At 36.4% G+C, this 15,569-nt stretch overlaps 1 protein-coding gene across 1 annotated transcript in view; it reads left to right on the forward strand.

Annotated features, from left to right (window-relative positions):
- The window catches only part of IL1RAPL1 (interleukin 1 receptor accessory protein like 1), a 1,380,067-nt gene that overhangs the window by 740,188 nt on the left and 624,310 nt on the right, over nucleotides 1-15,569 (forward strand). The window lies entirely within an intron of this gene.

Raw genomic sequence — 15,569 nt, forward strand, 5'->3', positions numbered from 1 at the left:
GCCATACAAATTTATTTATCATAGTTTGATGTGACTTGGAGCCTTCAGAATGAAGATCCCAAGATATAGGAAAGACTACCTTTTTATGCTTAGGTTCCATGAAGGATGGACAGCTGTGTAGAACTGTGATTGGACAAAAAGGGTATGATCTAATACTAATAGACTGAGTGGGAAAAATCAGCAAGGCTTGTCCGTCCAGATTCTTCTTGACCTCTCTGTGCAGCATTCCTAACTCCCGGGTATGGTGCAGGAACTCTCTCTGGTATGGGGGGTCTTTGACCTATAGCCAACAGGTAAGTTAGAGAATTTCTTTATGGCCAGTTCTTACACATAAAGGTAGGGAGTAAGTTATGATAGTATTTTTTAGGTTTTATGGCTGGCCTTGAGGAAAAACATTTCTGATTTCTATGACCAGTTTTAGGGAAGAGGGATTTTAATTTCGATGGCTATCCTCAGGGAAGAACAATGGGTGAGAGACAAAAGGGCAGGAGGGCAGAATTTTGTTTCTGAAATTGCCTCTGAGGGCTTCACTTTGGGGTATTGCTTCCTGTGCCTCAATACAATCAATGTGATCAATTTTACGTTGTTGGTATTATTCAATGATATTTTAGATTTGTGAAATTCACTAGTTAGAACCAAGCTATTTATTCTACATTAAAACATTTTAATAGATAGAATATCTTACAATAGCTATTGTCAAAAAATCATTATTATTGGGTTTAACATTTTTATATTTAGCTCTGTGTGGAGTATCTTAATTATTTCTTGACTTTCTTCTCTCTCATGTAGCATCAGAAATTATTCACTTGAACAGATTTTAGATTAATTTATTGATATTATGATCACCATGCATATCCATTAAATATTTTGATATTGACAATTAAAAAGAATGAAGTATGCATATATGTCTCAATCATCCAGCTGATCCTAAGAAAGGGATGTGCATTTATTAATCATGTTTTTACCCACAGCACTTACTGTGACATTTGTCACATAGTAAGCACTATGTATGTTTTTAAGTTAATGAAGCTATCAAAGATCACCAAGCAGTATAATTTCAGAGGACAGATGAAGGCTTTCACATCATCATTTGTTCACACTCTGTATTCTTCCTTATGCAGCTATTTAAAATTAATTGGCAAGAATTACCACTCTCTTTTTCTCATACTTGTTTTGGATTCTAAACTTTGTTATTTTATTTTTGCCATCTCTGTTCTTTCTACTTACTTGACAATTTTAAAATCACACATTATCTAAAATCAGGCAGTATTTTAATTGGTTGATATATTTCACAAGAAACCATTCCACCATTATGTTCTTGGTGATTTAAATGCCTATTTGTCTACTTACTTGCACATTATTTGCAAGAATACTGATATTTCTGAAATCCTTATTTGTGACTGTGTTAGTCCGTTTGTATTGCTCTAAAGGAATACCTGAGGCTGGATAATTTATAAGAAAAAAAGTACAGCACCAAGCCATTCATGAGGGATCTGTTTCCATGACACAAACACCTACCACCAGGCCCCATCTCCAACATTGAAGATTATATTTCAGCATAATATTTGGAGGGGACAAACATCCAAACTATCAGCAAGTATGTAGCTACATAGAAACACCAAAGCTGTTCTTTCTATTTTATTTGGTAGAGGTTAAGATAAGAGAATATGACAGTTTATTTCACTCAAGGCATTTTATTGATTCATTGACATTTGTCTTTGAACAAAGAAGGTCATGTATATTCTTGCCTTATTCATCCTGAATTGGTTTGGATGTAATGGTACTTGTACAACCTGAGGTCTTACCAAGGATACTATCTGTCCAGTTCATTTGTATGTCTTTCTAAGGAGTCTGAAACATTTTGTCCAAGGAGAAAGTTTCTTTTTTTTTTTTTTTTTTTTTTTTTTTGAGACGGAGTCTCACTCTTTCACCCAGGCTGGAGTGCAGTGGCGCGATTTCGGCTCACTGCAGGCTCCGCCTCCCCGGGGTTCGCACCATTCTCCTGCTTCAGCCTCCCACGTAGCTGGGACTACAGGCGCCCGCCACCTCGCCCGGCTAATTTTTTGTATTTTTAGTAGAGACAGGGTTTCACCGTGTTAGCCAGGATGGTCTCGATTTCCTGACCTCGTGATCCGCCTGCCTCGGCCTCCCAAAGTGCTGGGATTACAGGCGTGAGCCACCGCGCCCGGCCAGGAGAAAGTTTCTTATTGAATTTGAACTTACATCAAATAGAGGCAAAGTACTTAGCAGCCACTCCACTTTCAGCATAGGAAAATTATATAATTTATCTTGTGCATTGTATGCATTGTTCTATTTAGAATCTGTGTTTACCTTGTAAATGTACTTTTAATAATACCTGAAAAAGTAATACTGAGAATGCAGTGTTCTATGTCGTAGCCCTCATTATTTCATTAAATGAAGAGCTGAAAAAGAGATAATCATTTAATTCATGTTTTAAATATCTTTACTGCCTTATTTGAAGAATAATATAGCCACCATTTATTATACCTTGGAACTAGTGATTTTACAAACATTTTTTTCTCATTCGCACAATGACTCTGCAATTAAGTGGCCTGTTACTATTTTCATTGCCCAATTGACGATTCAAGGGTTATAGAATTTATGTGACTTCCCATTGTTATATTGGGGCTGGAATCTATGCCAATTTTGCAGAACTTGAGAATTTATGTCCTTTCCTGTATAACCGTGGTTTTCAGTGTTTTTCCTTCTGCTTCCACATTTCCACATGGGCAACACATTCCCACTCTTTTACATAATATTTCTTCAGAAAAAAGCAAGAAGAAGGTTGTATGTAATCGGAATTGGCTGTCTTTTACATTCCCCTCTCAAACCCTAGAGGTTGCAATACCCATGATCCTCTTGAGAATTGCCACACTGTATAGCAGTGGTTGAATGCTGGCTCCAAATTAGAATCTCTAATACTCTGATTTAATTATTCTGGGTACTAAGATGCTGGTATTTTAAGAGCTCTCTAGGTGACTTAATATGCAGCCAGAGTTGAAAACCAAGGTTTCCCTTCTATTGTATTTCGTGAAATGAAAAAGACAAAATAAAAAAATGAAATTCAATTTATATTGTTTACTGCCAATGAAACATATCACATAACCTCCCAATTCTTAAATTACACCAGTACTTCATATTTGAAATGTATATTCTTAATAAATCTTTTAACGTTCAGGGCTCTTTCCCCCTAATTCTTTTCAGTTACTTTATTAGCTCTTTGACCTTGGGCAGCTTTCTCTTAGAGTCGATTTTCTTTTCTTCATTCTAATTTGTAAATTAAACTCTTAGCTAGGTGATATTATTCATTACTTTTTTGAATCAGTGACCCTTATAAAATTTCATCTATTTTGTTTCTGGTATTTACATATTGGCCTCGTGGCCATATTAGATACTTAATATGCTATATATATATTTTATACGCATAAATAAAAATGTAAATACACACTATATATATAATATATTTATTTTTAGAGTAAATAAACTTTTTAAACTTCAGGTTATTTAGCACTAACATACTCTCTGATGGTCCCAATATCAACATGGTTTTTAGGAGTGCACACACCTTTTTCTGCAAGGGACCAGAGCGTAAACATTTTAGGCTTTGTAAAACATATGGTCTCTTTTGCAACAATTCAGTATCTTTCACAACTATTCGACTCCACCATTGCAGTGCTAAAGCATCCATAGACAATATGTAAACAAATAGGTATGATTATGTTGCAATAAAACTATATTCATGAATGCCAGCTGTAGGCTAGATTTGACCTGCAGTCTGTCGTTTGTTGAACCCTGCTTTTTATGATGATTGTGATCTTGATTTTGTTTTCCTTTTATATAGCAGGTGCTTCATAAGTATTGATTTGTATTAGTGTGTTTCCTACTTTTTTCCTGCCACAACACAGCAGCTGTTCATAGGAATTTTGTTGCTTCTCCTAGGCTTTTCCCTAATTTTTTGTATTAAACAAAGTAATCTATTATATATGGAGAAATTTGCTATGTTATTACTTTTGTATAGGTTGTGTGGTCAGCTGCTCTAGGTTGATTATTTTAACTCTTAAAATCACTTTGGTAGATCTAGGCTGCAGCAACAAGGTGAAATAAAGTTAGAACAATGGAAAGAGTGGTAAATAAAAGGATCAAGGCCAATGAAAAGACTTATATAAGAAGATACCCTAAAATATTAGAGTTATTTAGTGGCTCTCCCTATTATACATACTGCGCCAATTAAAATAAATTTAAGAGACTTTAAAAGAATAACACAGTTTTAAGATGGGTGGATATGGACATATTCTCCAATCCTCAGGTGGCTACAAGTAAGAAATCCACTAATTGGAAAGAAAAGAAAGTAGACTGTCATATAACAGGTAGCAACTTCATGAAATGAGTCATCTCAATGAGTAGTTTATACTAAAAATACAAATAAATTAAAACAGAATATATATATATATACATACATATATATGTAGAGAGAGTGATAGAGAGAAGGAGGGAGAGAGGGGTGGAGAGAGAGAGTTCATGAATGAATAATTGTAGAAAGTTGGTTTGAGATTTCAGTAATAACATCATGGAGGGCAGCTCTGTTCATTTTTCAAAATGCTCTATTCAAAGTAGTTATGTCTGTGATTTTATTTATACTGTGATATTAAATGTTTTGATTTCTCTTAAGGTTGTATGCTTTTCTCATTATTTAACTTTAGGTCACTGTAGTATGATTTACTATTAAAAGGTTAATAAAATGGGCTGATATTTCTCATTATATATGAGATAGCTTCAAATTATGATATAGAAAAGCCATTACATTGATATAAAGCATTTTGTATTTTATCTAACATAGAAATTTCCCAGTCACTTAATCTGCTTAATATTTATAGATCTTATATTATCCATGATTACTGTTTCAGCTTATTTTTACTTTATTCATATTGTGAATAGATAGTACATGCTCATGGTACAAGATTCTAAACACACACACATACACACACACAAACACACACACACACACAAATGATACAGAGAAAAAGTAGTCTCTTTTCTCTTCTGTACCTCTGTATCCTGAATTCAACTACTACTATGAGTCTCATCTAGAAATAGTTCATATACTTACAAACATATTTAAATTCTTATGTAACCCCATTTGACCCAGCAATTCCACTCTTAGGTATATACCCAAGAGAAATGAAAATACATGTTCACATAAAATCTTGTGCACAAATGTTCATAGCATTATTCATAATAGTCAAAAGTGGAAACAACTCAAATATTCATCAGCTGATGAATGGATAAAACAAAACGTGGCCTATCTTTGCAATGGAGTACAATTAGGCAATAAAAAATTAACTACTGGCTTGGCGCAGTAGCTCACCCCTGTAATCCCAGCACTTTGGGAGGCTGAGGTGGGCAGATTATCTGAGGTCAGGAGTTTGAGACCAGCCTGGCCAACAGGGAGAAAGCCTGTCTCTACTAAAAATACAAAAATTAGCTGGGCGTGGTGGCGCACGCCTGTAGACCCAGCTACTCGGGAGGCTGAGGCAGGAGAATCGCTTGAACCCAGGAGGCGAAGGTTGCAGTGAGCCAAGATCGCACCATTGCATTCCAGCCTGGGCAACAGTGTGAAACTCCGTCTTAAAAAAAAAAAAAAAAAAAAAAAACTGATACATGTTACAACATAGTTGACCCTTGAAAACATTATGCTGAGCTGAAGAAGGCAGTTATTATTAAAAGACCATATATTATTCCATTTATGTGAAATGTTCAGAACAAGCAACTCTATAGAGAGAAAAATTAGTGTTACAAGGCTGCTGCTGCTGCTGCTGGTGGTGGTGGAGGGTGATGCAGGAAAGGGGAAAAGGGGAGTGACTGGTAATAGATAAGGGGTTTCTTTTGGGGAGGATGAAATGCTCTACAATTACATGGTAGTGGTGGTTGGACAACCCTCTAAATATACTAAAAACACTGAATTATACACTTTAAATGGGTGAATGATATGGTATATGAATTATATCTCATTAAAGCTGTTTTAAAAAATGTATATGTGTTCAAGATTTTGAACCAGCAACATCTGTAGCATATTCAAATGCAATTTCATTTTAGCTTCCAAGCATGGTCACTCTACCTCATAGGTGTTAATTCAGTATTAGAATGACTAGTCCAAGGTAGCATCTAAAACTCTGAACTGAATTTAGTGTTAAATTGTGCCCCTTCCCCGGTTTAGGGCTGCTGCAGACAGGAGTATTACAACAGAAAAGACAGGCATGGCAGGCGGCATCTTTACATCTGCTCCTTGGACTTCTCTCCTACTTAAACCTTGCCAGCCCATTCTGACTGTTCCAAGGTCAGAGCAGAATAAAGACAGAACGAGGTGATATAAAGTGTTTTCTAGGCCTAATGGCTGGTTAAGTTTTCCTTCTCTTTGTCTCTCCCCTCCCAGCCCTACCCACCTCTCCTACAGATTACTTGACCCAGACAGGCCCAATCTCTGTGTGGAGACTTGTTACTCTTTCCTTCTCTTCTGAAGATCTAGGCTTCTCCCCAGGTTCTTGTTGCTGAGGTTCTTATATTCCCATAGGAGGCTACTGGTCAGAACCCAAGTCAACCCAATGTTGACTCTATTTTCTATGTACGTTGCCGTTAGGGTGACCATGTAAGTTATCATCCAAACTGAAATACATTTGCGAGTGAAAGGGGGTATTACTAATAATTTTGATGAGGCCGGGAGTGGTGGCTCACGTCTGTAATCCCAGCACTTTGGGAGGCCAAGGCGGGCAGATCACCTGAGGTCAGGAGTTTGAGACCAGCCTGGCCAACATGGTGAAAACCCACCTCTACTAAAAATACAAAAATTAGGCGGGCGCGGTGGCTCACGCTTGTAATCCCAGCACTTTGGGAGGCCGAGGCGGGCGAATCACGAGGTCAGGAGATCAAGACCACGGTGAAAACCCGTCTCTACTAAAAATACAAAAAATTAGCCCGGCATGGTGGCGGGCGCCTGTAGTCCCAGCTACTCGGAGAGGCTGAGGCAGGAGAATGGCGTGAACCCGGGAGGTGGAGCTTGCAGTGAGCCGAGATCGCACCACTGCACTCCAGCCTGGGTGACAGAGCGAGACTCCGTCTCAAAAAAAAAAAAAAAAAAAATACAAAAATTAGCTGGGTGTGGTGGCACATGCTTGTAATCCCAGCTACTCGGGAGGTTAAGGCAGGAGAATCGCGTCAACCCAGGAGGCGAAGGTTGCAGTGAGCTGAGATTGCACCATTGCACTCCAGCCTGGGTGTGACAGAGCGAAACTCCGTCTAAAAAATAAAAAATAATAATTTTGATGAGACAGGCATAAAATGGGACTGTTCTGAGCAAATGGGTCTTATAGATACCCGCTGCATAGAAAATACTCACATATCCTTTGCCCCCAAAGGTTTGGAACACTGCCTCATCTATTCTGCTATGGCCATTGCTTTGCCTCTTTTAGGTGTGAGGAGAGCTCCATTCCTCCACGTCACCTAACTGCAAAGAACACATTCAACAGATTTCAAAGGAGTCTCATAGAAGACCCCTTCTCTTGGCTGGAGATAATAGATGAGAATTCTCAGCTCTTTCCCAAGGAGATAGACAAAATATCTTGTCAAAGAAATATCTGCACAAAATCCTTCCTCTGCACTTTCCTAAACCATTTAAAATCTGAAAGTCACCAAGGAGTTCAAGAGTAAGGAACAGATGCTTACCCATTTCCTTTAAAAATCTCTATTTAGTGATTTGTAACTCACACTAGTATTTCGCATCTGTTGTAACATGGTGCCTAGTTCCAACTTCAATTTTAACATCTTATTCTGTATATATTCTTTTTTTGTCCACACAAATGTGAGAGTTATTTTTGAAATATAATGTCAAAAGAGATTATTTGTCTTAGTGGTTCAGTGTGGCACAGGCTTTGAAATCAGAAAACCAGCGTTATTAGATTTTTTGATTTTAGGAAAGTAACTTGACTTCTTGCAGCCTTAACTTCATCCCCAGTAAAATGAGGATAATAATAGTACCTACCTCATGGGACTATTATCATAATTATAAGAAATCACATATGTAAAGAAATTAGCATAATACTCAACTTGTGGTTTGATGTACAATAAGTTAACTATTATTATTACTATGATGGTTATTTTTAATATCTATAGGAAACCAAATAATATGAAATGTCACAAATTATTTTTGAAAATACTATTCTAAGGTCTTTAGAAGCAAACAGTGCCATTGAGAATTCCTCAAAGCACTAAATTACAAAAATATTCACATAGATTTAAAGGGGTAAACCTGGGTTATAGCAGATACTCAACTAATATTGAATGAATTAAATGAAACAACTCTTTATCTATCAGGTACCTTCACAAAGTATACACTACCATTATGTTATAATGTATTAGTCTCCTGAGTCTGTTGTAAAAAGCCACCACAAACTTGGTGACTTAAAACAACAGAAATGTATTCTGTCACGGATCTGGAGGCCACAATTCCAATATATGTTAGAACCACAGCTTATTAGAGGAAATAAGCAAGTCAGAATGCTTGACTGTATGTATCATTCTAAACTGATAGACTTGACCTGAGGCCTTTGGCCTCCTACGGAACAAAGGGCAAGTACTTTGTGACAGCTATTTTTCTATTTTATTATTTGCCTATGTTTGAAAGCACATTTAAATGATAGATGTTGAATTTGTTAGAAAAGTGTCAGTCTTTAACTTCTGAAAAAATGCCAGTTAATAAAAAGGATATATAGGTATCAAGTATCCTTGATTATGTTGTATTTAAAAACAATCATGTATATGTAAATAGTTCCAAAAATATGTGATAGCTACAGACTTTTTGGTTGTTTATGGAAATATATCTCAGTTATAGCTGTTTTTTATAAGCCTGACCATCATAGCCAATCACTGGTATTAAAAATATATATATATTATACATATATATTTTATATACATAAATATACATATATACATATATATCTATACCTTATATACCTATATTATTCTGCTTTTTGGTAGAAAAGGTGTGTGTGTGTATATATATATATATATATATATACACACACACACATACACACCTTTAATATATTATATGTATATATACCTTTAATATATGTATATATACCTTTAATATATTACCTATATATGCCACATATATATGCCATTTTGTATGTGTGTGTATATATATATATATATATATATATACCTGATATACCTGTATCATTCTGCTTTTTGACCTTATCTTTGAATAACTTTGTCTTCTTTTTAAAGATATTCACAAGAATATAAATAGTTCGAAATGTAAAATACAAACTGCTGTAGGGTAGAAAAAACTGTAATGCCTTTTCCTCAGGCATTGCAAGTGTTGTGGCCAACACCCCATGCCAAAAGACATTAATAAGACAAAAGCATAGCAAAATCAATCAAGGTATTTTGTGACATGGAAGGCTTGAGAAATGAAGACCCGAAGACCCAGGGAAAACTCTGTATTTCTGTGCTTAAGTTCGATGAAGCATAGACAGGTGTGGAGAAATGTGATTAGACAAAAGGGTATGATCTAGTGTTAACAGATTGAGGGGGGAAATCCAGTGAGGCAAATTTGTTCAGATTCTTCTGGCCTCTTTGTGTAGCATGCTTTCCTCCAGGTACAGGGCAAGACACCTGTCACATGTGGGTTTTCAGGGGAGAACAGAGAAGGTCAGGGAGTGACATTTCTTGATTTTATGGCTTGTTTTGGGGGAGAGGAGTTCTAGTTTCTATGACTTACCTGAGAGTGTGGGTGGAGAGGAATTCTGGTTTCTATGTCACACTTTGGAGGAGAAAGGGGAGCTGGAGACTGGAGGGTGGGAGAAGGTCAGATAGACCTTGCTTCTAAGGTCCCCCCAGGTGTCCTCCAAGTCAAAGTACTCAGCATACAAAGGTGCCATACTTTGGGGTATTGTATTCTGAGTTCCAACATGGCAAACATGCCCTTTTATTGTAAAATGGCTTTGGACGTTTTACTGCATTGCCTTAAAAAATAACCAAGGAAATGTGCCAACATTTATAAAATATATGTGTAAATAATTATATGCATTTTAATGTTTCTATCAAAATATAGACTAGTATAGATAGGTTTTGAGTTTATCAGTTGAACACTGTCAATCTTAAATTTTAAGCTGACTGTGGACTATTTTATCTTAAAGCATTGTCTAAGAGATAAAAGAGTATACATTTATTTACGAGATTACTTTCTAATTTAAAAGGAAAAAAGATTAGTATTCTCAACTTTAAATGAAAATCAGTAGCAGTGAGGAAATATAGTACTAGCTAAAATAGACGTCTTGCAGCTCATGACCCTTGAGTTTATGCTTATTATATATGTGACCTTAGAGAAGTACCTTTACCTCAGTTAACTTCAATGTCCCCATCTGAAAAATAGGAGTTGTGATAATGATATATGAATCACAGGATTTTTTTTTCTGTATTAAATAAGATACTATACACAAAGGGCTTAAAACAATATCTGACAAATTTATTTATTTATTTATTTATTTATTTATTTTTTATTTTTTTGAAATGGAGTCTCACTCTGTCACCGCAGTGGCTTGATCTCGGCTCACTGAAACCTCTGCCTCCTGGGTTTTAGCGATTCTCCTGCTTCAGCTTCCTGAGTAGCTTGGATTACAGGTGCCCGTCACCACGCCTGGCTAATTTTTGTATTTTTAGGAGAGAAGGGGTTTCACCATGTTGGCCAGACTGGTCTCGAACTCCTGACCTCAAGTGATCCGCCCACCTTGGCCTCCCAAAGTGATGGTATTACAGGCGTGAGCCACTGCGCCTGGCCGACAAATTTATTCTTATTATTACACATCATATTAAAAATTAGGCTTTTAAAAAAATTTTTTGATACGTGTCGTTCTCTGGACTGAGCATCTTAAGGACATAGAAACCGTATCTTAATCATTTTTTATTGTGGCTTCATCACTTAATACTATTTTATCCTTAAATGCTTGAATAAATGATTCACTGATTGAGTAAATTGTCGGCTGAGTTAACTATAAAGTGTGTGAGAGGCATATAAATTTAATTACTTTAGGACATTCTTAGTTTCAGTATTATATGGGAAATGGCACACACATACACATACACACACACACACACACACGCACATTGCAGAGCCAAATACATTTGAACATAGAATGCTCTATTTATAATGAATCTAAAAGTGTTAAATTATACGTTTGATTCTTTTCATTTTTAAGAAGGTTTTGTAGATATTATTAAATCTTTGTTTACGTAGTTGTTAAATATTTGCTTTTAATTTTAGACAATTGGCTGAAAGAAAAGCTCATGTTATTTTTAAAAATATTTCTTTTTAACACAAATTTCCTATATTACAACTCTCTGAGGGACAAGTGACAGAAATCTAACTGAAAATAGTTCAAAGAAAAATACTGACTCAGTCACTGAGCACTCCAGTGGTAGGACTGTCATTGTCCTCAGATAAAGTTGAATCCGGGAGCTCAATTGATATTATTAGTACTTTGTTTCTCTCTCTGTGTGTCACTCTCCCTCATCCCCTTCTTCTCTTCCTGTCTCTGTCTGTCTCTCCATTTCTTAACTGTTCATTTCTCTGAGTCCCTGTGGTAACTTTATTATCTGTGAGGCCCTGAGGCCCTATCTTTCTGGTGACTAAAATGGCCCCTGGCTACCTCAGACTTACATGATTCTTGGTGCCCTCCATTTTAGAAAGCTCCACATTTTTGTTTGGTCTGATTTTGATCACATGCTTTGATCACACGCCCACGCTGGAATCAACCCTAGTGGCCAAGGAGATATGTTACCCTGATTGGCCAATCTTGGGTCATCTGCCCAGCACTAAGATAAAGAATATGTTCAGCCCACCTGAGCCACATGTACTGAGAACTGCGATCTGTTCTCCAAGCTTATGCTGGGTAAATACACACACACACACACACACACATGCACACGCACACACTCAAATATCACATGTTACTATGTTGATGACACTGTGATAAAAATTGGACAAGTCTTTTATAAGAAAGGCAACTTGACATATTGGAAAAATGTAGGAGAAAGATCATTTTCACTCCTGTATATTTTGGCTATTTGCTGTCATCAGCCAAGTTACATAACCTTTCTGAGCATCAATTACTTCACTGTAAACTTAGGATAATACACAAGATTGTGAGGAAAATTAAGTGATACATTATGTAAAGAACCTAACCTAGTACTTAGCACATAGTACATAATCAATGTATATTACATATACAATCACTCTTTGATAAAAGTACTTTAGGATTCAGAAAAGGGAATTGAAAAGTGGGGAAGGGGTATGAAATTTAAAGAAATACCATCTGTTCCCTTTATAAAAAATAAACTTTGTAAAGTCCTATTCGAGATATGCAGTATTATTACAGTTAGTACAGAGAGTTTCTGTATACCCTACACTTAGTTTTCCCTGCTATTAATAACTTGCAAAGGTATGGTACATTTGTCATAATTAATGAGCCAATATATATTACTAACTAAAGTCAACATTTTGTTCAGCTTTCCTCAGTTTTCCTTAATATTCTTCTTCTGTTCCAGGATCTCATCTAGATAATTGCATTACATTTAATCATCATATATCAATAGGCTAACCCTGGCTGTGACAGTTTTTCAGATTTTCCTTGTTTTTGAGGACCCTGACGGTTTTGAAGAGTACTCACTAGGTATTTTGTAGGATGTCCCTCAACTGGGATTTGTCTTTATATGTATATTTTTTCATCAGATGTTTCTGGGCAAAATATAAGGTCAGAAACTTGTCAATCACCTTCATCCCTGTAGCTTAGCTCATTGTCTGTTGCATAGTAGGTGCTGAATACATGTTTTTCTGCCAACTGAAAGAATAGATACAATGGTAGAGATTACTGTTTATCTAGTCAATATTCTTTCTTCCCTTCTGCCTTGCTGACAAAAACATACTTTAAAAATATATACTCAATTATTTGTTTATTGAGGTGAAATTTGTATAACATAAAATCAGTCATTTTAAAGTGAAACATTCAGTGGCATTTAGAACATTCACAGCGCTGTGCAACTACCGTCTCTATCTAGTTCCAAAATATTTTCATCTACCCAGGAGAAAATGCTGTACCCATTAAGCAGGTGTGTTCCCCATCTCTCCCACTTCCTCTACCCCCAGCTCTTGGCAAATTACCAATCTACATTCTGTTTCTATAGATTTACCTATTCTTTATACTTAATATAAATGAATTCACACAATATGTGACTTTTTGTGCCTGGCTTCTTTCACTTAGCATAATCTTTTTGATGTTCATCCACATTCTGGCGTGTATCAACACTTCATTTCTTTTTATAATAAAAGCCTGATTTTATTTGGAATAGCAATGACCCAGTTTAAAACTACATTCCCTTTCCTTTGGTCGTGTGGCACTGATGCCACCAGTGATGTCTAGGAATCGCGATAAGGCCTCTAGGCAATTTTCTTACAGAGGGCTGGTTCAGCCTGCAAGTACCCTGTTTGCTCTTTTCCCTTTTCCTTCTTCCTTTCTGAAATACAGGTATTATGGTGAGAGCTATAGATCTAAGCAACATAACCCAAGGATGATGGAGTGAAAAGGTGAAGGAGCTAGAGTCTCCGAGGACACCATGTAGCTGCCATACCAGCCCTGTAACCACTACTTTCGCCTTCATTCATGTGAAAGAGAAATGAACATCTAGTGCCCTTAAAAATATTAGTATAGCAATTCACATGTTACTATGCATTAGAAATCCAGTGAAAGCTACAGACATTTCCTGGCCAATGGGTTTATCATAATTCGGAATTAACCTATGTAAGAGAATATTCAAATGTCCGCTGAAATAAATGTTCTAATTATTACTGCCCTTGTCACCCTTAGCTTACTATTCCTCTGTTCCTAGTATGGCAGAATGAAAAAGGCTAAAACGTTACGTCTGAAATTGGAGGTTTGCTGACCTATAAAATGAGTTAGACAACAGTATACCATTATAACTCCATCTTAACACATGTCACCACCCCCTTCTGGAAAATAAATCCAAGATGTCTGTAGCACCTTTGTAGCCCTGACGGAAAAGTCAGGCCCTTTGTGTTGCCTGCACATTCACTTAGGAGAGAATGAAGCGTGATAATTTGTGGAGTATATAATCTATTCTTTTATTAAAAGTATATGGCAAATGGATACAGAGATACCTACCTAGCATACTCATTTGCATATTAAAAATATAATCTTTATAGAAGACAAAATAGAATATGTCCTTGAGCAAAACAGAGGGAACAATTTAATGTAGGAATGGCTAAGAGGTCGGAATAGTGATAACTAAACTTGAAAGTGAAGATGAAAAAGTTGAATCTGAAGGGCAATGAAAAGCCAGTGAGGATTTTAAAAATAATAGTATAGTTGGAGCAAAGGAGGAAAAAGTTATTTTGGTAGAAGGAACATTTTCTATTATGTGAAGAAGGTAAACTAATGAGGAGACTGGAGCATGGGGTGTCCTAATATGTGAATGAAAATAGTGAGTACATTGAGAGTAATCTTAGGATTGAAAATAAGCTTAAAAATGAAAAAATGAATTAATATACTGATGTACCATGATTGCTTTGCTTTGATTTTTTTTTTCTTTTTGAGACAGAGTCTGACTCTGTCGCCAGGCTGGAGTGCAGTGGGACGATCTCGGCTCGCTGCAACCTCTGCCCCCCGGGTTCAAGAGATTCTCCTACCTCAGCCTCCTGAGTAGCTGGGACTACAGGTGTACCTGCTACCACGTACGGCTAATTTTTGTATTTTTAGTAGAGACGGGGTTTCACCATGTTGGCCAGGCTGGTCTTGAACTCCTGACCTCATGATCCGCCCACCTGGGCCTCCCAAATAGCTGAGATTACAGGCGTGAGCCACTGCGCCCAGCCTTGTTTTTTCTGTGTGTGTTTTCTTTTTTTTTTTTCTTTCCTTTTTTTTTTTTTTTTAATTTTAGCTTCAGGAAAAACTTTCTGAGGCAAAAAAGTTAATTGGGACTTAAAACCAAAGACCAGAATAAGTCATTCATTTGAATACATTTGTTGAGAATTTACTATATTCCAGGACTCTGCTAGGCATTGGAGATTAAATTGTGACTTAAAAAATAAGGCTTTTACCCCCATTGATCTTAGGTTTTAGTGAAGGAAAGACAGTAAACAGATAACAAGTAAATACTTAAAGAGACAGTTAATAGTGTCACAGTTTTTCCAATTTTAGTTCCATTTAGCAGTAAAAACAGAATAAAATGAAGCCACATGTAATTGGAAGAGAGAGGTCAAGCATGTAACTTTTCTTGAAGATGAATCATTCAACAAGCACGTTTGCATCCGGTCATTAGTGATGCATTTGGACAGCTTTGCCCTCACTGTCCTCAGTCACAAGAAAGGATGGACATGAGCAGAGGACCCTGTTGAAAAAGGCAGACATACATGACAATATGAAGTATCATTTGGTTGATTTTCTAATTATTTATCAGTTTTTAAATTGTAAACATGACTT

The sequence above is a fragment of the Symphalangus syndactylus genome, chromosome X, assembly GCF_028878055.3.
Source record: "Symphalangus syndactylus isolate Jambi chromosome X, NHGRI_mSymSyn1-v2.1_pri, whole genome shotgun sequence".
In the NCBI taxonomy this organism is placed as follows: Eukaryota; Metazoa; Chordata; class Mammalia; order Primates; family Hylobatidae; genus Symphalangus; species Symphalangus syndactylus.